The sequence below is a fragment of the Lepidochelys kempii genome, chromosome 3 (genome assembly GCF_965140285.1).
Source record: "Lepidochelys kempii isolate rLepKem1 chromosome 3, rLepKem1.hap1, whole genome shotgun sequence".
NCBI lineage: Eukaryota > Metazoa > Chordata > Testudines > Cheloniidae > Lepidochelys > Lepidochelys kempii.
In genome coordinates this window covers 148,421,491-148,444,522 of record NC_136382.1, presented here as the reverse complement: position 1 = coordinate 148,444,522, position 23,032 = coordinate 148,421,491, and the positions used below count along the sequence as shown (strand labels likewise).

The 23,032-nt window shown below is 41.5% G+C and overlaps 1 protein-coding gene across 3 annotated transcripts in view; it reads right to left on the bottom strand.

The window, feature by feature from the left end:
• The window catches only part of RASGRP3 (RAS guanyl releasing protein 3), a 105,731-nt gene that overhangs the window by 64,282 nt on the left and 18,417 nt on the right, over window positions 1–23,032 (bottom strand). The window contains exon 1 of one of the 3 annotated variants that reach the window (XM_073338434.1): window positions 11,962–12,045. The exons of the other annotated variants lie outside the window; for them this stretch is intronic. The gene's annotated coding sequence lies outside the window, so the exon portion shown is untranslated. Of the gene's footprint in view, window positions 1–11,961; window positions 12,046–23,032 lie in introns of those variants that run through there. 3 annotated transcript variants of the gene reach the window in all.

The following is a 23,032-nucleotide window of genomic DNA, read 5'->3' as shown; positions in this document are numbered from 1 at the left end:
AAAAGAGGTCTCTGTCCATATCCAGATTGGATTCTGGTGGTCTGTAACACATCACAAGCACTGTATCGGGGAGCCTCTAGTAGCTTTCTTCACCAAAGTGATTCTGGCCCAGACTCTGTCTTATCCATTTCATCACTTCTAATTTCTTTACTGTCTACCTCAGTGGATCTCAAACTTTAGCAACACAAGGACCCCCATTTTGATTTAAAATTTTTCATGGCCACCAAACCGCCACGCTAATTCAGAACAGTTTTTTTGCATAATTAATGTCACTAGAAATGGCTGAACTAGAGTACATTAAAATACACCCAATAGAAGTAAAACCAGAAACAATTATCATGATTTGTAAATACGATCTCCATGGTGAGGGGTGATCATGTGCCTATTTTTCCTTTTGGCTCCAATTACTTCATATATATTACACCTATAATTCTGTCTCTGAAATGCACATTTAGTTTCAGATACATTTGTGGCCTCCTACTGTAAAGGAGATAGCTTTCGCTACTGCTGACCATAAAACGTTACATCGCTCATCTTCTCTCTTGTGACTGTGTGCCTTGCGAAGGTCTGGTTCAGAAATACTTTAACCATGCGTTAGCAACACAGCTGGCAGTTAGACTGGGGGTGATAGCAAGAGACTTTCAAAGCCCAAGAGGGTAGGAAGGCAGGTGCCTGAGAAAAAGGGGGCTGTACAAAAAAAATGGGGGCACAGGGTAAGGATGCTTACGTGTCATAACAGCCAAGCAAGGAGAAAGAGCTATTCTGAGCTATTATGCTTGATCCTTTACCTTTGATGACCACAGAGAAAGGCTCTCATATAACTGCTCCTTCCCCAAGCAGGAGGGGAGCAAAGACCGGCCCTTCAGGACTGATACATAGTACCCTCTCCTCTTCCTGGCTGCAGTGTTCCACTTAATCAATAAAAGCTAATCTTTAAAGAGCCCCTAGAGTTTCAAATTATGCATTAAATTACAGAGGCCATGTAGACGGACATGACATCAAAGCCAAATGCCTGACATCTGGCAGATCTGCTGTGGGACCCTGGGAACTCATGCAAATTCACTTGAGTGTGCAATGGACAGCAACCACAGAAATTGGCACTTGTGCAAAGTCAGGATTTTGCATTTGCACAAAGCATCGATGGCTCATAATTCACACATGAATGGCCCAACAGGAAAGTAGGCAGAAACCTGTGTGAATTAGAATTGGGAGGATTCGACAAGTCATTCTTTTAATAAATCTGGCCCACAGACGCTGAACATCAAAACACATGAAGAGCCTTCCTTCCTAGTCTATTTTTTGTGCAAGCTTCCCTAGGGAAGGGGAGTGAAACAATGGCAGACTTACAGTTTCTGAACAATGATGCAGAGAGAATATTTTTAAAACTGTATATAAATGGTGTTGTTTGAAACCAAACATTTCAAATGTTCTTAAAATATTAATTTTTTCCTGAAGAAATGGTATTATTCATGGTGAGGCAGAAAAGACACCCCACTTTTTTTCAGTAGTTAATTTGATCAGATTTAGATACATATTTTGTTTTGTTTCCTCCCAAATAAGAATCAGCTGATTAAGCCCCATTCCCTTGACAACAGCTGTCATGGGAGACAAACTGATCAGTACAATAACATAAAGACAGACAAGTTTCCAGTGCTATTTATAACATTCTGAAATCAAGTTGATAAAGAATTAGAAGACACAGCATCAATGCAGTTCCTTCCCTCTGCCTACTGCTAAAAATTAATGTATATATCTAAGCTACTGGCACACAGCAAGCATTATTAATAAACAGTATACATATCACCCTGATAATATTATGAAGGTTACAACAGTGGACTTGTTAAGGATTTAAAACCCTATTTTGCAAACTTTACTAGTTACAACAGATTTTCCTCCTCCCATTAGAAGATTTATGACAATGAAATGCAAGGTTATTTGAGTAAGGACTAAAACCAAAAAGAATAGCATAACTACCCCCAAAAGGGGAGGGATATGTGTGTTTTAAAAGAAGAAAACCCTTTTCCACTGAAGGAAGGAAAAAACCAACGTATTACAGACACTCACTAGAGAACAATGCTTAAGCATACAGTACATCAAACAAAAATGGGAAATTTGACCTTCTTTGCCTTGACTTATAGGGGTTCCTTCCTAAAACAGACGCTTAACAACTATTCCAACACAGGCCCAGTTCCACAAGAACAACAACATACATTGCAATAGATCTCATGAAAATATAAAGCATCTTTGGTCTATCCAGTTGGTTTTCACAATGTTTGTTTACTAACGTACATCACTAGAAGTCTGTAAAACAAGGGGAGAGAAAAGAACAATATTTACAGCCCAAGCTATTTTCTTCTGAAAAAAGTCTGTGGGGGATATTAGAGATATGTATTTTTTTGCAGATTTCGTGCCTGCAATATTCTTTTAGCTTTGTCATTCTGTGACAACTTCAGTATATAAATTACTCTGCCTGTAACATACCAGAGTTTTATATTCGACTAAGGATTTGGCTGCACTAGAAATTTTTAATCCTGAGTTAAACAGATTGCCAATTAATCTGAGGTAGTTAACACCTTTGTACAGGCTAGTGTGGGCTCTCCCCAAACATTTGTAGACTGGACCATAACTCCCTGACCAGCCTAATTAATTCATGTATGTGGGTGAAGGGCACTGGTAAGAGATTTTACCCTCCTCTTTAGCATGAGAGCATTCGTGTCTCTTGAATTGATTATTTTAATCAGAAATTTTGGAAAGGTTTGTTTGGTCACCTGACAGAGTATCTGCAGTGGTAATTTGGAAATATATCAGTCCAACTATTGTGTGAAAACCTGACTGCATTCTGTGTAGAGAAAATCCCAGGTGAAAAAGGAGCTCAGAGTAGAAGAGGAAATTAAAGTGTGGGAGGAATTAGAGTCTGTGACAACAGGAAAGGCTTGATTTAGAAATCATGCGCTAGATTTTTTTTTTTAAAGACGTTACAACCATACTTTCAAATACTGAGCACCCAATAGCAGGGCCAGATTTTCAAAACAACTTCCCTTCCATTCAGACACATTTATAGTATAGCAGTGTCAACAGTAGCAACTGCACCAATTTTATTCTATGCATGGAATCCATGAAGCTACTTCAACACCTAAATCCCATTTTTTGGCACTTAAATCCCCCACTGCAATCCCATCACATCCTGTAGGTGCCTAAACTTACTTCATGCCTAAATTTCTCACAATAAAAATTCCCTTGGTGCCTACATTTTTGCCTCTAGACATGTGCTGAGCTGTCTCTTTTCAGGCTTCCCAGATGCTCATCTCCCACCTGAGTGCCAGAGCAATTTACAACCTGGGGGAAGGCAGGTGTTCAGCCACCTAATTTATCCAGGGGCCCGATCCAATATGCATGCTCAGAGAGCACATACAGTTTAGGTCCCATTCAAAATCTGGTTGGGAGGAGTTGGTGCTGCCACTCACCTTATAACACTTTTAGCCTGGGAGGAGGAAGACCCAGGTTCAATTCTCTCCCCTCTGCTTGAGAGGATGGAAGGATTTGAACCCATGGTCTCCTGCCCCACAGGTGGGTGCCCAAATTACTGGATTAGAGATGGTCTCTCTCTCCCCCAATCACTCTTTGTTCACAATAGGTCAGCATCAATAGGAGAGACTGAGGGAGACTGAGGCAGGAGCCTAACTCTCTCCTATAAGAAACTATGTAGGTCCCTAAGCCAGGAGAGGGGTTCCCATTTGTGGATTGCCAGCAGAGCTAGGTGTCTCCCTGCAGCCTGGATTTAGGAACCTATCTCTGAGAAAAGGGCAGGGCATAACACATCAGCATTTCCCCCTGGCTTCTCTTAGGCAGGGAGCCACCTAGCATTCCGGCATTTGTGGATCCCCTTCTCGGTGTCTGCCTCTCCCTATTCATTGTATAGGGAGCCTAGGTATCCAAATCAGGCTTTTGGAAGTAGTTTGCTGTTCCTGTGATTTTCTAGGTACCTATAAACGAGGCACCATAATGCTCAGCACCACATTGCCAAAATTCTTTTGCGGATTCGATCCTATCAGTTTCTAAACTGGATTAGTTCAATCAGTACAAAACTGTACTGCCCTCAGGCGCAGATTTTTGAAAAGCGCTCAGCCTCCAGTTGTTTCCATTGGGACACATAGCCAGGTTTCAAAACATAGCTCCGGTTTCTGAATTTATTTGAAAATCTTGCCTTTATTTTGGTACCTTCCTGGGAGCTGAGCTCCTTTGAAAAGATGACCCAGTAAGCCATAAATTAGCTGTTGAAAAAATGAAAACAACTTTCACAAAGCCTCTTCCTGGGGTGTTTAAAAATAATTAAGGCTTGATCAGATATGGTGATTGTCAAGTTTTAAAATAAAGTGTTGTCACTGAAGGAAGAGTCCTAAGCATTGGGATAAAAGGACTGGTGAAGATAGAAAGAGGGAATGTTTCCTAAGAATGAGAAATAATAGCGAGGCTTAAAGACAACACTAAGAAGAGACTTATAAGAAGTCTGGAAACTGTAGTTACTCCAGAAAATAGGCTATTGTGAATTTCACAGGTAAGAGTGAGTGTTTGTGCTAAAATGAGCAAGAGGTCTCTAGTAACTGAGAGGGTTATTAGACTCTTAAGGAAGCCACCTGATAAGCTGTACAGTAAGCCCAGAAGTTAAGTGGTTATTCTGATCAGGATTGTAGTTCAGTATAGTGATAAAGCCTCTACAAATTCTAGAAGGCTAGCTAAATGATCTAGTTCTCAATCCCGCAAACATTTACACATGTAATTAATCCCACTGAATTCAGTGGGGCTGCTGATGTGCATAAAGGTGAGCGTGTATGAAAGTCACTGCAGGATCATGTTTCTTGACTTTAGCAAAGCTTGTTTCTTGACTTTAGCAAAGCTTTTGACACAGTCTCCCACAGTATTCTTGTCAGCAAGTTAAGGAAGTATGGGCTGGATGAATGCACTATAAGGTGGGTAGAAAGCTGGCTAGATTGTCGGGCTCAACGGGTAGTGATCAATGGCTCCATGTCTAGTTGGCAGCCGGTATCAAGTGGAGTGCCCCAAGGGTCGGTCCTGGGGCCGGTTTTGTTCAATATCTTCATAAATGATCCGGAGGATGGTGTGGATTGCACTCTCAGCAAATTTGCAGATGATACTAAACTGGGAGGAGTGGTAGATACGCTGGAGGGGAGGGATAGGATACAGAAGGACCTAGACAAATTGGAGGATTGGGCCAAAAGAAATCTGATGAGGTTCAATAAGGATAAGTGCAGGGTCCTGCACTTAGGATGGAAGAATCCAATGCATCGCTACAGACTAGGGACCGAATGGCTAGGCAGCAGTTCTGCGGAAAAGGACCTAGGGGTGACAGTGGACGAGAAGCTGGATATGAGTCAGCAGTGTGCCCTTGTTGCCAAGAAGGCCAATGGCATTTTGGGATGTATAAGTAGGGGCATAGCGAGCAGATCGAGGGACGTGATCATTCCCCTCTATTCAACATTGGTGAGGCCTCATCTGGAGTACTGTGTCCAGTTTTGGGCCCCACACTACAAGAAGGATGTGGATAAATTGGAGAGAGTCCAGCGAAGGGCAACAAAAATGATTAGGGGTCTAGAACACATGACTTATGAGGAGAGGCTGAGGGAGCTGGGATTGTTTAGCCTGCAGAAGAGAAGAATGAGGGGGGATTTGATAGCTGCTTTCAACTACCTGAAAGGGGGTTCCAAAGAGGATGGCTCTAGACTGTTCTCAATGGTAGCAGATGACAGAACGAGGAGTAATGGTCTCAAGTTGCAGTGGGGGAGGTTTAGATTGGATATTAGGAAAAACTTTTTCACTAAGAGGGTGGTGAAACACTGGAATGCGTTACCTAGGGAGGTGGTAGAATCTCCTTCCTTAGAGGTTTTTAAGGTCAGGCTTGACAAAGCCCTGGCTGGGATGATTTAACTGGGAATTGGTCCTGCTTCGAGCAGGGGGTTGGACTAGATGACCTTCAGGGGTCCCTTCCAACCCTGATATTCTATGATTCTATGATTCTATGATCATGGCCTTACTCTGAGGGCTACGATGTAGTACGGCCAACCTAAACACTTCAGAAGCAAGAGTAAGTCCTCTTCCCCCAAAATCACAAGATTGGCTTAAAACCATGAGAATTAAAAAAATAAAAAAAGTTCTTTTTCTGAGCCTTTAGGTCACACTTGGGTCATGTTTCCAAGCTTTTATTTGCAACTAAGAGCTGGAAACTTTCATTTAAAAAAAAATAGTAAACTGAGATCTCAAGCACTCTCTTGCTTCTGCAGCTGAGGCTTTAAGGAAAACATCAAGTGTTGTGAGAGCTGGCACCAATGGCTTGGGGCAGAGAGGAGTTAAATATTGGCCTTCAGGAGCTGATTGGTAAAATTAATGAGGCGATGAGAGAGTTATGAACTATGGTGAGCAAATCTCTAAGACTCATGTATAATGCTGGCTATTTCAGGAGGAGATAGTTATATGCAATGTTGCTGTAGCAGTGTTGGTCCCATGATATCAGAGACAAGATATAACCTCACACATCCTGTTGCTGATATTCGAGTTAGTGAGCTGGAATTCTTAACTGTGGAAAAGCCATTTCTTTATATAAAATGTAGGGGGATGCCAAGAATATGGTATAATAGCAAGAGAACGGAGTGTAACCTGTAGCTCAAGACCCCTGTATTAGAGCAAGTAACATGCTCAGCAATCTATCAGCCAGAGTCAGACATCTGGCATGCCTCTAAGCTATCCATAGATACACATTTTTAATGCTGCTTTTACATTTAGTGTATGAGAGAAAACAGAAAATATTTGTTGCATGTCAGAATACATGCCTGTTTTACTTCAGCATATATAACTTCCACTACTAAAGTCTGCTCATTGGCCTGTAACACTGAAAATCAGCTGTCTGCTTACAATATGAGCTCTCTCGCTAATGAAAAATCCATGTTTCTCTGGCAGAACCTAGATGGGAGCTGCTATTTCATGCATTCCTTGTGGCTGCCATGGTCTTTGCTCTCCCCTGCCCTCCTTCCCCCCTACTAGGTCTGTGCTTCACATAGTGAAGCATCACCTCTTACTATAGGAGCTTCAGGGGGAAGCAAATGCATCACCACTAGAAGGAGAAAGGCTGAGGTATAGTTATATACATATATACTGGTATAGTTAAAGCAGTACAACTTTTGTGGTATATTCACATCTGAGAGTACACCAGAGACTTCTGAACTACCAATATCAATGAACCATTTCATGCTTATTTAAGGCGAAGTGGTTGTTTTCAGTTTGTAATAGAAAAATATACCAAATCTGGACCAGAAGAGCTCAAGTGCTTGAGTTTAACACTGACTAATAACTTGGGCAGATTCTTCAGACTTTGGAGCAGTCTTCCCTCAGCTGTGAAATTCCATATAATTAACCAAAAAGAAATGAAAGCTCAGAGATGGGCGTGTACAGTGTAGAAACAGTCAAACCAAAATATTTTTATTTGAATGTGGTCAGAGAACACAGTAGAAGGGGAGTAGTGCTTCAGAGAAGTGAGACACCAGATGTCCACCAAAACAATCAGAGTAATTCTCAGAGGAAGATGTATTTTCTGATGAGCTACCAACTTCAGAGCTATGGGTATTTCCACACTCCCACACACTGACCCCCAACCTGAATACACTTATACATATGCTTAACTTTTCACATGGAAGTAGTCCCATGGAAGTCCTACTCATGCCTGAAGTTCAGCAGGAATGCACTTACTTGATTTTCTTGAACCTTTCCTAAAGTTTCATTTCTTTCTAAATTTAAAATCAGATAAAAAACTATGTAGAGGCTATAAACTGGATTTTGAATTCAGTTAAAAAAATCTGGAGTTAGTTCATTAATTTCAATAGACTTGTCTAGATTTATGTGAATGTACATGAGATCAGAATCAGGTCCTTATGTTTTAAGACTTCCATGCCTTTAATATGTGTTTTATAACTATAACTGTCTGATCTTTAAGAATTATACAGCCACAGCTGCAGTTAGTAACAAGGTCTGAGGTCTGGAACTGCCTGAATCCCTAAGTGCTATTGACTGAACACTCAAAATAACTTTTATAAAAAGTTAAAAAAAATTCTTATACTATAAACATTTATTTTTGCTAAGCTAACACTATACTACTGGACACCAAATACTGTATTGTTCACCAAATATGTTGCCATGAACTGCTGTCTAAAATAAAGGGCTAACTTGAAAATACAACAGTTATATTCAACAGTGGAAAAATCAAAACATCATAATACAGATTTACTAGCAGAGGAACAATTAATTATAAAGGTACTTGGGCAACTTTTTGTAGCCAGATCCAGACAATTTTGGGAAAAAGTCAAGCAAACCCCCACAGCATGTTCAAATCTAGTTTCCTTTCTTTATCTGGGGATTTCCTAGGAGCTGCCCTGTTTACAATAGCATTTTCAGTGAAAGGATGGGTGAAGCTGTATTTGCTCTTTGGTTAGTTTGTAAAGCAGCAACATGCTTGACCAGAGATCTGTAAAAGCAAATTTTTAATTTCCACTTATTTGTATTTGACCTTCAATATGGATTTTTAGTTTAATAAGAATACATAAAAATGTTTTCTAAACTCTATTAATCATGAAAAGTAAAAGTAAAATCATATAGTAGGAAACTGCTAAAGTTCTGTAAGATAGGAGCATGTGCATGGTTTCTAAAGATGGACAAGGATGCCATCCTGCCAACAGAATCTGTTCTGTCTCCTCTCAGTAGAACCCAGTGTAAAGTAGTACGCACTTTCCACGAAGTGGCACCAATATCATTCCTGTAATTACTACTATGTAACCAAAAAAAGACTCCATGGATTGTTCGTCAGTCAGGTCCTGATCCTACCAAGTGGTGAGCAGCTTCTGTGAGGTACTGAGCAGCCTTTATTTCTTTTGCAATTAATGGGAGATGCAGGTGCTCAGCACATCTGAGGACTGGGCCTTTACATCCTGGTCATGCAAAGACTTGACAATGGTTAGGCTGTTAGTGTGTAGACACCACTGCCTGTCATGCTAACCAATACTCGTTATTTCCTTGTTCTTCCCCCCACATCTGTCTACATCCATCTGTTGTGTCTTCTACTTGGAGTGTAAACCCTTTGTGGGCAGGGACAATGTTTTCATTCGGTGTTTGAACTACACCTAGTATAGTGAGGTTCTGGTCCAGGATGAGGTCCCCTCACTGCTATGATAATAAAAATAAACACATGCTCAACTTTACACATGAGTAGTCCCATTGACTTCAATTAAATCAATGGTACCACTATGCATAAAGCTGAGTGCATACTTCAGTTTTTGCAGAATCAGGTCCTTGATGGTAAGACTTCCCTAGTGCACAGATCTTAACTTCCAATTGTCTGTAATGCGCTCAACAGTCATACGGTACTTCATGAATAGCAGCAGTAACTATCCTCACAAATACAGTAGCATTAACAGAAACTCATCAGAAAAGCCAAGAACTGAATAGTCTGAAGACTGCAATACCCTCTCATCCTTCAAAGCACATGGTCATTGCTTAAAAAACAACAAAGTGAACTTGAGATAAGGGTTGAAATAAAATAGCAGCATGGAGAACTTTGGGCTGTCATTCCTCATGTTTTCTCTGTTCTGTGGATAGAGGATTTGAGTACCTAGTTCTATCAGTCACTCATTTTCCTTGAGCACTAAGTTGTATTTATAATGAAAAGATAAAAAAAATAAAATAAAGGTACATTACAGATTAAGGCTAAACAACACTGATTACCTGTGTGTGTATAGTTTAGGACTTTTAGTTTTGTTTTCAATCTCATTGTATAAATCTGCAAAATTTAGATGATCTTAACAGGAAATATACACAGTGGGGAGATTTTCAAAGGCACAAACTGTGTGCCTACAGTATAGTGAAATAGTTACTTCATTGCTGCTTTCTCAGAAATAACTCTCCGGTATCTGCAGATTATCTTGGCACGGTGCAGTTACATCATTTTCACCATGTAATAATCACCAGTGCCAGAGTCTGTTTTATAGAGCAGGCTCTTTATGCTCCTGACTGCACAGAGAAGCCCAAAAGGGGCTAGAATTAGCCCCACAGAATATTCTGATAGTCTGAAGGTACTCCAGCTAGCACAGAGCAGGTAAGTATAACAGTTTTTTGCCAGCCTCCCACCCGCCTCCCACTGTTCCTGGCATAGTGGGTGGGTCAGGTTTGGGGAAGGGCCAGAGAACAGAAGGATGGGGTGTGGCTGACATACTTTGTGCTCCACTTAGTCTGTGCTAGCGTTATAGCCAATAGACATTTGGAAACTGGTGGAATTTCAAGCAGCCCTGATTTTTTCAGCTTTCACATAGGTGAAGAATACCCGTCAGTTTGTAGTGAGATAATATATGGAAAGCAGTTCTCATCCCAGCCTACCACCTCCCACTCCCAAAATACCCCTCTCTACCATAGGGTGAAGGAAAGGGCAGAGGTTGTACTCCAGTATATGACTACCTCTTCTGGGGGCACTGGGCAAGAATGTGCTGATTTTCTCCTTCCCCACCTTGTGGTCTTTTTCATGGAGCTGTAGAGCTCAAACCCTTTCAATATGACAGAGATGCTTTCTGGAGGATTTCAGGCTTAACCTTAGCATTCAAAATAACATCCATCATCCAACTTTTTTAACTTGCCTCGTAATGTGGTTAATTTAACATGTTCCTCACAAGTATATAATAAAGACTAAAATCTTGCACACACTGGACTCTTCATGGCTCTAATCATAACTAATGGCATTCAACTGGCAACACCATAAAGTGGTTAAAAGAAAAGATGTCAGAGCTAAATAAATAGTTTCCTGCTTTGCAAGTCAAAATCTTTGGACCTGTTGGTAAGCTGGCATCAGAATAATTGTTCCGCCCATCTTTGTAGGACAATAAAGGTTCAAAAGCTAGCTGGTGTTTGCATTTGACATAACTCTGAAATTGCCTTCTGACTTTATATCCATCATCTTGGACAAGATTCCACTGCTCTCCACACTCACCCCTTTTCACCTTCCTCTGAAGCATCTGGTACAGATCAACTCTCTTGGGAGGATACCAGACTCAATGGCCCATTGATTTGTTCCAATATGGCAATTCCTATGTCCCAGGCCTAAATAATAGCTGGTTGTGGTGTAAAAATTCATCTGTTTTACAGTGTGTATTGTAACACTTATGTTTCTTGCACATTTCAGACCAATACACAGTGATCCTGGGATGTTAGGACACAAGTTATCAGGAAGTGAAAGAAACTTAAAGAATCCAAATATAAATTGGATTCTGAAGGCCAGAGATATTTAGGAGGCTTGGTGGTCCCTGTTTTTTGGCAGGATTGCACACGTCTATTATCTAGGATTGTCAATCAGTGAAGCCTTTATTGGCACATCTTATGCTTTCCTCCCTGTATCTATCTATCTATCTGCCTGTTTCTATTTTTTTCCTTTCTAAAAATCCAGTCTCATTCATCAGCATACAACACAGAGTAACATCAGTCACAAGTAACTCTTTAAAGCTGGATTGCATTGTTTTGATGGAATTCCTTTGTAGATTTTCAACATTAATATTGTGAAGTCAAATATAATAATGACAGTACTCCCCCTTTGTGCCCTAATCCACTTCAGAGTTCTGTTTGGAGGTCAACAGAGAAAACACATGGACCATAAACAACCTTTCCATATCACCATCCTAGTAAACAAACAGCCTTTTCTCTTGCTAGAACTAGGGCAAAACAAGATACCCGTTTCATTTCTGCAACAGCGAACAATGTTGTTACTAACAAAGGGTCCAGAAAAATATAGTCATTCTCAACACGAATGACTGTTTATCAGTGAGGTGACAAAATATGCCTCGCCCTTAAGTGTTTTTGCAAGAAGTCTACAATGAAAATAGGAAAGCACTGGCAGTTAAAAAAACAACAAGGAAAATCACTTACTGTACTTGGTTCTGCAGAGGTATTCAACACAAACATCACCCTTCCTTGTCCAACTGCCAAGTGCTAAAGCATGAAATGAGCAGCTGTTTCCTTCAAGCTGGGGCTGTGTGTCTTAACTAGTCACATGCCCCTTCTGATAAATCTCACTGCTGTGCCAGGAGGTCAGAATCTGAAGATCATTATTCTCCTTATTAGAAAACCTTTTCATAACAGCAGTCTTTGCTAAAACATTTGACTGGAACGTGGGGAAATGTGCTCCAAGACTAATTTTTTTTTTAAACTTGACAAACAGTAGATAAGCGTTAAGCCAAGGCAGGGGCAGCTCAAATGGAAAGTTAAACACATCCCTGGTGGTCATTCAGTTTTGTTTCTCACCTTCCATGGTTCTGTATTTTAATTTGCCCTTAATGCCGGGAGCAGGATAATCCAAATGTTGTGTGGCACTGATCTCCCCTTCAAACAATGCTATGCCAAGCTTCCAAAGACCATGCATGTTTAAGCTGAGCACAACCCTAAAGTTGGTTTGGGAATAGTTGGATTTCGTGGGAAGCATGGTATCTTTGATGCTCAGATGTCAGGGTGAGAGATGCCTAATTAATACCTTTGATAGATTTAATATTTGTACTACGGTAGCACCAAGATAGGGACCCATTGTGCCAGGTGCTGTCAAACACATAGGGCCTGCCCCAAAGAATGTACACCCTCCTAAACAGAGAAGACAAACAAGGGCAGATGAAAGGAAGCATCATTATCCCCTTTTATAGCTGGGGAACAGAAACAGAGAAATTAATTCTGAAAATTTTCAAAAGAAATTAAGGGAGGTAGGCACCCAAATCCCACTGAAATTCAATGGGACCTGTGTGCCTAATTGCCTCAGGCTCCATTGGAAACCTCAGCCTAGGGACCGGATTTGTAAAGGTACTTCAAATCCTAAAGATGCAGATAGGCACCTAAAGGGATTTTCAAAAGTGCCTAGTCCAACTTAGTGCCTATCTGCATCTTTAGGATCCGAAGTACCTTTACTGTCCTAAGTATCTGTCCTAAGTGTCTTGCCCAAGGTGACACAAAGTCTGAGGCATTGTTGGGAATACAATGCAGACTGCAAATATACTGCCTTAAACACAAAAGCATTTTCCCTAGAGAAGACAGGTTGCAAAATAAGAATTCAGGATGGAATTTAAAAAAGCATTTAAATTAATAAGCAGCATAGGTCAGTGGGGACTGGGCTCCTAAGTAACTTGGACTCTCGACAAATCCACCCTTAAACTAGCAGCCACCCAAAAGTTTTTTTCTGAAGATTTGTTTATGGGGCTAACCAGATGGGGCTTCTCTGGAGACAGATCTGGAATTTGCAGGTGATAGGGGCTCACACACCACTGGTTCCCAATTAATAATTAATAGTGAAGATAGTAAACAGTTGAAAGATGCTGGATGCATCAATAGAACCAATTCTAAATGACTGTGGGTAAGTGTAGGTGAGAAGATTGAGAGGGTGATTCTCTAGTGACAGTGCCTTTTGTGAAGATGAGAAAGACAAATAAAAATACAAACTGGTTTTTAAATTCAATTTTCATCCAAAATATGACATAGAATAATGTTTTGATAACCCAGACCCACTCTGGGACAGAGTTAGGGCTGCCTGTTTAGCCAGTAAGTGGTTTTCCAGAAGTTTGGAGTTGAAATCCAACCTTCCCCTCCCTGCTGATAGCTGTGCAACTGGAGTGCAAAGGGCAGGGAAAGGTAACTTGAAGCCTTTTTTGGTCTCCCTGCTGCTGGGTCCTGCTAGATCCCTGGCACAAGTTAATTTACATCAGCTGGCCATGTTCCCAAAGGACCATTACAGGAACCACATCCCTTTCCCCCTCAGCAATACCCATGAGTGAGGGAGTTCCCCATGTGCTGATGGGATGGGATCCTCTGAGTCAGATCGGAGTAGCCCTAAGCCCCAACATACCACAGAAATGGAGATTTAAACAGGAATCAGCCTTTGTCCAACTCTTCTCTGAAAAGAAGGGGTGAGGCAGTAGGAGGCAGGAGACCATGGTTTCAGCTTTAGGAAATAGAAAACTCAAGTGACAGTGTTATTTGGATTTCAGGATGAGACACTGTGGCAGACTGGGTTTTAATCAGTCTATTTAAATTTCATCTAGGAGAAGACTTACTGGTAAGAATGAATTATGAAAGAAATGAAAACGCCTGTCTCTTTAAAAGCAGGAACCATCAGCTAAATCAGGGACATCCTTAAAGAAGTTTAGCTTGGGCAATCTCCCAGAAAGTGGGTAATGCAAAATGTTTAGACACCCCTACAGTGGAACCTCAGAGTTATGAGCACCTCGGGAATGGAGGTTGTTCATAACTCTGAACAAAACGTTATGGTTGTTATTTCAAAAGTTTACAACTAAACATTGACTTAATTCAGCTTTGAAACTTTACTATGCAGAAGACAAATGCTGCTTTCCCTTTATTTTTTTAGTAGTTTACATTTAACACAGTACTACTGTATTTGCTCTTTTTTTGTGGTGTCTGCTGCTGCCTGATTGCATACGTCTGGTTCCAAATGAGGTGTGTGGCTCACTGGTCAGTTCATAACTTTGGTGTTCATAACTGAGGTTCTACTGTAATGTATTTGTACACCCTCAAAGAGATTAGAGAAACTGTAACCTACATTGTGTAGGTAACACTGATTACAATGAGGAATGACTGGGGAAAACAGGAGCATGAGCCCAGCAGTCCCCTGAGGGAGACAGCACTTTGGCAGGTTGGGGGTGCCTTATATGATTAGTTGGGCTAATCAAATGAACTTCTAAATGTATAATCAGAGAGAGGGGGAAGGAGAAGATTGTAGAAGAGACAAAGATGTTTGGCAGCAACTCAAAGACACTCTAAGAAGAAGAAGTTGACATGAGACTGTCAGGCTGACTAAGGGGGTCATAGCCAGAGGTGAAAGTAAGCCAGTACGGCGTACCAGTAAGAAAGTGGCCGCTGGTACACAGGTGACATTAAAGCGCTGCTAAGGCAGCTCTTTAAGCACTATACCTGTGGGGCTCCTGATGAGGGGGGAGGGCAAAAGGGGCAGCTGCCCCAGGGCCTGGCTACTTAAAAGGGCCCAGGGCTCCCAGCAGCGGCTGGAGCCCCAGGCCCTTTAAATCGCCATTGGAGCCCCAGGCGGCGTGGGCCAGGCAGTACTGAAGGACTGGCTGGGAGAGCCTGGCCCAGCCCCATCCCTTCCGCCGTAGGCCCCGCCCCTTCTGGGGGCCCAGAGCCACCCCACCCCACCTTGCCCAGGACCCCAGGCGCCCTGCGTACTGGTGAGTCCTTGAAGTTACTTGCACCCCTGGTCATAGCACTGTTTCCTCTCATTCACTGTAACTAAATTTCAGGTGAGCGTTGCAAAGTTCCATATTAAATTTGTTCCACATACTATTTCTTTTGCTTTAAGATAATCTTCTTAACAAATCTTGGGCCACATTCTGGACCCTATTCTGGGCCCTTTGCACCATTCCTATAGTCCAACATGAACAGAGAGCTGCAGAACATACACTGAGAAATCTCCAGCTGGCATAATGTTGGGGGCAGTAGACTTAACCCTTGAGAGAGCAGCTGAGGATTCCAATAGCATAGTACCAATATTATGCCAGTTCATGCCTGCTCCAAGCCTTGCATTTTGTGGTATGCTGAGGGCATGTAAAGGGTAGAAGGGAGCAAGGCTGGAATGTGTAGCCTGACAGTGCTGTGCCAGGATCATTATCCATTAGTGTTTGTTAGAGCAGTCTCAGGGCTGTTCTAACTTGTAGTGGGCAGACAGTGATCCCAAGTTTCCTTCAGGATCAGGGTGGGTGGAAAATTGACATAAACCCACCTCTGTCAAAGACTGCTCTGGCACAGCTGTGGATCTAGAGAGAAAGAAAGAAAATGGACTTGGGAAGATTGATTTCAAGAAAGTTTAGAAATAGAGTTTCTCTTGTTGAGGCCTTGTCTATCCTTAAAATTTTTGCCAGCATAGCTTTGTCAAGAGCACAAGGGGGGGCGGGGAACACACACTTAAAGGACATAGCTATTCCAGCAAAAGCCATCATACCATCAGAGTCCCTTTGGCAGAATAGCTTATGGAGAACTGGATTAAGATATACTTGTTTAAAAACCAAACAAAAGACCCAAAAAACTTCTCTCACCCTAAGCTGCGTCTTCTCTAGGGGGGATTTGCTGGCATAGCTGTACCAGTATATCTATGACCAGCAAACACTTCCAAGGATAGACAAAGCCTTCATTAACACCCAGCTCACTTATTCTTCAGAAGTCCCTTCTGCAAATGTCAGCACGGCCAACTCACTAAAAAGCCTATTTAATGTACCACTGAGCGATCAGGATGAGACTCTCAGTACTTTGTGGAATTGTCTTTCCTTTCTTCTTTTTCTAGAGATCTTTTGTTTTTTTGTTTTGTTTTATTGTCTCTCATTTCAATTTCAGCTGAATTTGGTCCTTTTTCTTATCCTTCGTGTTTGTCTTTTTTAGCAAAGGATCAGCAAGGACACTTTTGGTTAGATTGACATTTCACATATACAATGTAATTCTGGAATAGTACACAACTTCAGTCTCTTGCATTGTCATCTTTGTTACTCTGATGTAAATCTGCTGTTCTTGGTACTGGAACACTAATGTCTAAACCTAAGCAAAGCAGAAATTCAGTGAATCTAAACTGAAGTGCACTATATGATATTTTCATTATGGCACATTTATTGACTATAAATATTATTATAATGAACACCCTCAGGCAAATTCAGGGAATTGTTTTGAGCAGTGTTAAGTTATTAATTTATTTTAATTGTATAAAAGTAATTAATCTATTTGCTATTAATGATAACCGAGCAATTCAGTGAAAAGTTCAGACTGCCCCTTTGTCCTTGGCCTACTATATTGTGCATACGATTTAACATGTTACATAAACTCACTCACTGTTCTGAAAGCATGCAATATATCAGGCACCTCTATTATAGCGTGAGTCAAGGAGAGAGGGATTTCAGCCTTAACTGTCATTATCCGTGCTTTTGTGGGGTTTGCAGATTTTTATTATAGCAAAACTGCAGTTTTTCTTGAAGAGTTTTCTTAAAAAAGCAGCAAAATGTATTTTCTAAAAATTAAATGAAGGGGAAAAAAATCTCAGATTAAATCCAAACCAAGGTGCTTCATAAGTGATGCTTTCGTTGTATCCTACCTGTATGTGGACAGATGGCCAACTGCAGAGATGAGGATTTATGCATATAGAGGAGGCAGAACTGCAAGGTGTGCAACATGCATTATCTTCCCCAGTATCAAAGAAACCAGCAGGGAATAAATAGAAAAATGAATCCTGCCCAAGGCTGGTTTAATGTTTGCATGCCCCTTTTTCCATGATGGAGCCCCACTCTCTTTTGCAGGTGTGTCTGGGTGCAGTTGCAGGCAAGTGAAGCTCTAGCCAGCTTGGCTCCACCATGTTCATTGGACAAGTTGGGATGAAAGAGGTAGTGGAGCAGAAGGAAGCATGGAAGCACCTGACCTCCAGTGTATCCCCACTGATCTTAGGAGAACCATATATTTTGGGGATGAAATGCCTACTTGTTCCACAGGGATGGGGAGGGATAAAACCCCATCTCTGTTAAAAAGATCTGGTGGAAACTCCCATAAGAAGCTCAGGGAGTTCCATTTCCCATGCATGCTTTTCTCCTCAGGGAATGATTTGGATCTAAGTAAAGACCTGATGATTTGTTTCATTGACTTTAATGTGCAGTTCTATTCTGAAAAGTGACTCTAAAAAACATACCGTGGGCTGTTACCAACTCCATAATAAAGACAGTTAATTTACAAGTGAAAAGCAGCTTTTTTCCTAACTGCCCATCCTGCAGCACAGCTGGGGCTTTAAGGGTATGTCTACACTGCAGTTAGACACTGTGACACTCTATACCTCATGGGAGCACCCTGTAACCCCCCATATTCATTATTTATATATAATTGTGATATTCATTTAAAGTGTGCCATTTAAGATATCATGGGAAAGGCTATGATCTGCTGAAAGCCATTGTTCTATCTAAATCTGTATATCATTAGTGCATATGAAGTTATGAGATTGTGTCATATGGTTGTCACTAAAATATGCTGTGAACTGGGGAATTGCCAAGATATTAGATCCCCAGAGACAAGAACAAGCGAGCTAACCAATGCCCAGGCGGGTGTCGAACAACTATCAAAAGCCATGGTCAAGCAAGAGAGTTACAGTTCAAAGACTCACTTGCACAAAGAGAGATTACTCAACCAGAGAAATTACTCAACCTTGTCTGGTGACTGAGCAATGCCCACCAGACGTGCCTGGACTTAGGTTCTCCAAGCACATGGAACAAGGGTATAAAACAGAACACAGTGGCCCCATGCTTCGTCTTTTCTCTTCTCCCCCACCTACGCTGAGGGCAACGAGAACGCTGGAGCTGAAGAGACTGGTCCTGAAGCTAAGCGGGAAAGCCTGTGTATGAAAAGACTGTGACCAATCTGCAATATCCAGTGGAGTGAGAAAAACTGCTTAATCTAGATGTTGCCCAGTCTATAGGTTGAGAGTTTAGACTGCGTACTTATATATTTTATTTTATTTTGGTAACCACTCTGACTTTTTGCCTATCACTTAAAATTTATCTTTTGTAATCAGTAAACTTGTTTTGCTTAGGAAAGGGTCTTGAGCAATGCAAGAGGGTATATTACTAAGGAACAAGGACGGGAGCTGTGGAGATTTGGCTGGTGCCTTTCTGGTGTGATTCATGAGTGGCTCTGGGAGCATTCATACAATCCAGCCGGGTGTGGGGCTTCACATGCAGTTGTATGGAGTGGTAACAGCTCCTAGAGGGCTTTGCTACTTGCCACCATTGTGAGAGAGACAACCCAGATTAATGATTTAAGAGGAAACAGCAGTCTCACAGTCCCAGGTTGTACCATAGGGATCCTGTTACAGACACCCATGGCGGGCCCGTGCCAACTGACAAGCTTGTGTCAGCTGACAGGCTTCCCGGGTAGACATTCAGGGCAGGTCTACACTATGGCAGAGATCGACACTCTGAGATCGATCCACTGGCAGTCGATTTAGCAGGTCTAGTAAAGACCTGCCAAATCGATTACAGATCGCTCTCCAGTTGACCCTGTACTCTACCCCCGATGAGAAGAGTAAGGTAAGTTGATGGGAGATTTTCTCCCGTTGACCCCCCGTGGTGTAGACTCTGCGGTAACTCGATCTATGGTAAGTCAACACGAGTTGCACAGCATAGATTGACTTACCCCAATAGTGTAGACATAGCCTCAGGCTCAGTCTACAGCCTGAAATCTGTGTCCCTCCTACTTTGCAGAGTCCTAGGGCCTGCACTCCAGCCTGAGCCAGAACATCTACGCTACAATTAAACAGCCCCTTAGCCTGAGTCAGCTGGCACAGACCAATCATGGGTTTTTAAACTGTAAGTGTAGATACAACCTGGGACTCAAGCTTGTTTCTTTCCTTTCTTTGCATCATCCCCATTAATAATAAATAATAATAATAAAGGTTCTGTTATTATGGTCTCACTCCCATAAGACCATAGTTAAGGAAGCAATGGAATGTTCTGTTTTAAAGGGTCTGTACCTCAGTGCGGGAGTGGTGGAAGGTCCCAAAAGTGAGGGGGCACCGGCGCCTGAACCGTGGCCTTGCTCCCGTGCACCACCCCTTCCCCCGCCCCAGTCCTCTCCCCGCCCCCCACATTGCTCATGTGTAAGGCCAGTAAAAAGTGCGGGCCATGGCCTTCTGTCCCCCCAGTTCCAGCACCCCTGCCTCAGTGTCTCATCTTTTTTCAGATCCCTTTTTGTAAGCATGCTGTGAGGAATTTGAACCAAATTTCAGCTACAATGAATGTTCATGCAGTGACCTCCCATGTGTTTGTATGTTGTTGGCTTTTTAGGAAATTTGGGAAAAACTTGATTACTCTCCCCCCTGAGTATACATTTGCTGCCATCTCCTGTCATTGTGAGATCAGAGATAATCAACCACTCACCACTCCCTCCTTCCAGTTCATTTGCATACCTGTGGAGAGTCACTAGTACCCTGGTTGTCATGGCAATGGCTGCCTTTGGTAATGGACTTCCCTCTGCCGACCATAACATTACCACAAGGAAGGGTCCAGGAGGACCTGTAATGAAAGCTGGCAGAAGTGACTGCCTGGGAAAGTTCAGTGCAAGTGACTTGCCCAGCATCCAAAAGGAACCCTGTAGCAGGGGCGCCACTTTTTACCGGCTGGCCGTAAGGGTAAGCAACGGGAGGCTAGGGAGAGGGGGCAGGGCAGCACAGGGCCCCTTACTTTCAGGGATCTTCCGGTGCTCCTGCCTCGTTGGCATTCAACTGCCTTAACTGAGAGACTGGCCTTTCTCTTCCTGCAATCTCCTGCCTCATTCATCACAAACCTTCCAACTGCTGCAACAGAGGAGGTAAATGACAGCCTCCTTTGTTTCACTGATTCCTTCCCAAAGTAGGTCCATCCTGTGCGCTAAGGGTAGATACACACACAACCCCATGGCTGTCCCATGTCAGCTGACTCACGCTCAACAGGGCTTTGGCTGCAGGGCAATAAACTTGCTGTGTAGATATTCAGGCGGGGGTGGGGGGTGGGGCGGCAGGGAATAAATAAATAAATAAATTCAGCACACCCAAATATAAAGTTAAAAAGCTGAAGTTAAGCACCAGGTATCTATAACTTAACAAAACAAGCCACAAAAATCGTGAAGAAAATGGAGAAGTTACCCTATCCTTTTGATTCATGTTGGGGTCAACTGCAAGTCATTCACTTTGTGTACTTTGCAAAATAAAGTGCCTAGAACACTGCTGATGCCATAAATAAATAATAAAAGAGCAAAACCTCTCCTTTTTCAATATTTTATGGCTTGTTTTTACTATTAAGTGATTCTCTTAGCTTTTTAGTCCTATTTGAGTGTGTAATAGCTCTGTTCTATTAATTATTCATATGAATGTTTATTAATTTGAGCACTGATTAATGTGCTCAATTCAGTACAGGTCACGGAATTATTTTGTGAATTATTGGCATTTGGTGACTGTCCTTTTGTGCACTGTGGGGGGATTAAGAACCTTTACAGAATTTAAAAAACATTCTGCATTTTGTATAGTAATTGGCCAGATTTTCAGCTGGGGTAAATCAACATACCTTCAATGGAGTTATGCCAGTTAACAGCAGCTGAGGATCTGGTCCATTATATACATCCATTTCCTAAGTTAAAACAGTCATTTGACTGTAGTCATTTGAGTATGTGGAATCCAAGTCTAAAAAGCAGCTGCTGGGCTTGCTGATCTACTTCACTGGTCCAAATAATATATATCCTTTCACTAGCAACAGAACTGAAAGAAAGAAAACTGGAAATCTTCACTAGACAGGATGTTTTAATAATATCTAAGTGTGATTAAAATGCCTACTATAAATAACCTAACAGCTCTCACATGAAGTTGTTCAGCTGAAGGGCATCTAAAGGACATGATGGAAAGTAAATCTTGAAGCCAAGGGTTATCAGTTTTATAGCAAGCTCAGTCAGACTGCAGCATCTATAAGCTACATTAGTGATGAATAGTTTAAATAAATCAACTCTGAATTCTACAAAATACTTTCAGCTTTGGGGTGCTATAGTTCTGCAAATACTTGCACCCATTTAACTAGGATTTCTATCAAGACATGTTCCTTGTATTGATATTATTGGGAGGGGGGAACCCCATACCAATATTAAGGTTGAGAAATCAAACACTGAAAATCAAGAGATGTAGAGTTGGAGTCAACAGATCAACTAACTCTATCTCTAACTGCTTATGCATTGAAATATGTCCTCTCTTTACAATAGAAATTATTTGTTAATTAATTATACGTGGTACAGTTAGCAATGACCACAATTAAGCTTGAGTAACACTTTGCATTGCAAGATCCTGTTTTCAGTTATTTAATTTAATTGTTTGGCCTGAAATTCTCTATGTTGTTTGTCTGCCTCAGGTTGATTTTTTTGAAAATTTAAATAATTTGAAAGTTCTAATTCTCAGAAATGAAGGAATAAGTATTTTGTGTTGTCATGTTAAAAAATTTGTACAGAAGCATTAACTTCATGCTTCGGAGCACAGAATAGAAATGTGTCAGGGAGATGAGACTGGCATTGTGGTGCCTTTTGTTGTCCGTGTGAAAATTCACACAAATTCGGTTAAGTTATAAGCCCTTTAAAAAATCTCAGTGTGCACATGCTCAGTAGAGACCAGTTTGCCAGCTAAATTCTCATCTGCACTGGGCGTGCTCCAGCACTTCACAGCTGCCATATGCTGAGCAGGCTGCATAGAAGCGCTATCCCCACAGATCAACTGAGCATGCATCAACCCAGAGCTGCAGGATTTTCCAGTGTGCATACTCACATTCATGATCTCAGAATTTACTTTCCACAGGTATTCTGCAACATTGCTAAAACAAGGACTTAAGCTGAACATTTTTGCTAATAAACATACTAGTTAGAACATTTGTGGGAAGTGAACACAAACTGGGCGTTAGAGTCAAAACGAATGTATTTCTTTTCATGCTGAGTGGTTATTTAGAATGATTATATGTTGTGGGGCTATTATTTATTTTGGTATACTGATTTAGTGTATTTAAATAATTGTCAGAGGTACCTAGACTTATAGAGGCACCTCCTATCATTTTATAGATTGAAATAATATATTCTATTGAATACTGGCATTTTTTGGTAATATTCATAGAGCTCTCTTTTCACAAGACCCTTGAGAAATATCAATCCCATTTTTCAGAAGGGAAGTCTGAGATGCAGGGAGTTTATAACTTGCCCTAGGTCATACAGGAAAAGTGTGGCAGAGTTGGGAACAAATTTCATGGCTCTGTCTTGTGACATCACAAGACTAGACTTTCTATCTGATTTTATCTTCTTTAGTGGAGTTTCTGGGTATATCACATAATGCTGAGTACTTACATTAAGTGAAAAAGACACATACGTAGCTAATCTGAATAGATAACGTGGAAATAGTGCTTCTGTGTCTTTCATAGTC